General features: G+C 37.9%; 1 long non-coding RNA gene across 1 annotated transcript; it reads left to right on the top strand.

Annotated features, from left to right (window-relative positions):
* Nucleotides 1–89: 89 nt before the first annotated feature.
* Nucleotides 90–627, top strand: LOC311119367. The gene is made up of 3 exons (XR_014611935.1): nt 90–177; nt 423–482; nt 591–627. It is a non-coding gene; the product is annotated as an uncharacterized lncRNA (long non-coding RNA).
* Nucleotides 628–1,061: the final 434 nt, after the last annotated feature.

The following is a 1,061-nucleotide window of genomic DNA, read 5'->3' as shown; positions in this document are numbered from 1 at the left end:
ATCATTTTCTGTCTTGGAACAAGAAATAGGTAAATGTACACTATAACAATATAACAATACATTTTTGTTATCTGGGTCTCTCTCTACCAGCAGGCCCCATTTCCTGAAGATGATGATGATGTCACATACAGCACTGTCATCCCCCAGCACAAGGCCCAACTAAAAGTACAGGCCAAGGTAAAGCTGCTCTGTTGATTAGCCACAGCTAGTATTATGTTATCAGAAACAACAGTAGGTGATTGTTTCCTCAGTGTTAATATAGTCATGGTTATGTCACCATTATACCTATAGGCATAATATATCACCTTTATGTCACATATCACAATTACAACTGTCTTTCACAGAGAACTGTGTTTCAAACTGTACTCTCCATTATAACAGAACTGTCCCTGTTCACCTCTCTACCTGTTCCTCCTCTGTAGGCAGCAGAACCAGATGATAATGTGGTCTACAGCTCACTAGCTCTACAGGTGACCACACAGGTCAGTGTTGGTGTCTCCTCTGTCTGTTTTACCAGATACCGTTATCATTGTCTATCCGTAAGATGACAGTGTGTGTGATTGTGACTGAATGTTTCTCTTCCTCTCCAGCAGAGGGCAACAGCAGAACAGCAGTGACTGATTGAGTGATCTTGGTTGAGTCCTTATTCTGGAAGGACAGCCCACTCTCCGCTCCTGTGTCACTATCTATTTCAATTTAAGGGCTTTATTGTTAATGGAAACATATGTTAACATTGCCAAAGCAAGTGAAATACATAAAAAACAAAAGTGAAATAAACAATAAAAAATGAACAGTAAACATTACACTCACAAAAGTTCCAAAATAATAAAGATACTTATAATGTGATATTGAGTCTATATACAGTGTTGTAATGATGTGCAAATAGTTGAAGTACAAAAGGGAAAATAAATAAACATAAATATGGCTTGTATTTATAATGGTGTTTGTTCTTCACTGGTTGCCCTTTTCTTGTGGCAACAGGTCACAAATATTGCTGCTGTGATTGCACACTGTCGTATTTCACCCAATAGATATGGGAGTTCATCAAAATTGGATTTGTT

Source organism: Coregonus lavaretus (assembly GCF_964263955.1).
Source record: "Coregonus lavaretus genome assembly, contig: HAP1_SCAFFOLD_10120, whole genome shotgun sequence".
NCBI lineage: Eukaryota > Metazoa > Chordata > Actinopteri > Salmoniformes > Salmonidae > Coregonus > Coregonus lavaretus.
This window is presented reverse-complemented; position numbering and strand designations above follow the sequence as displayed.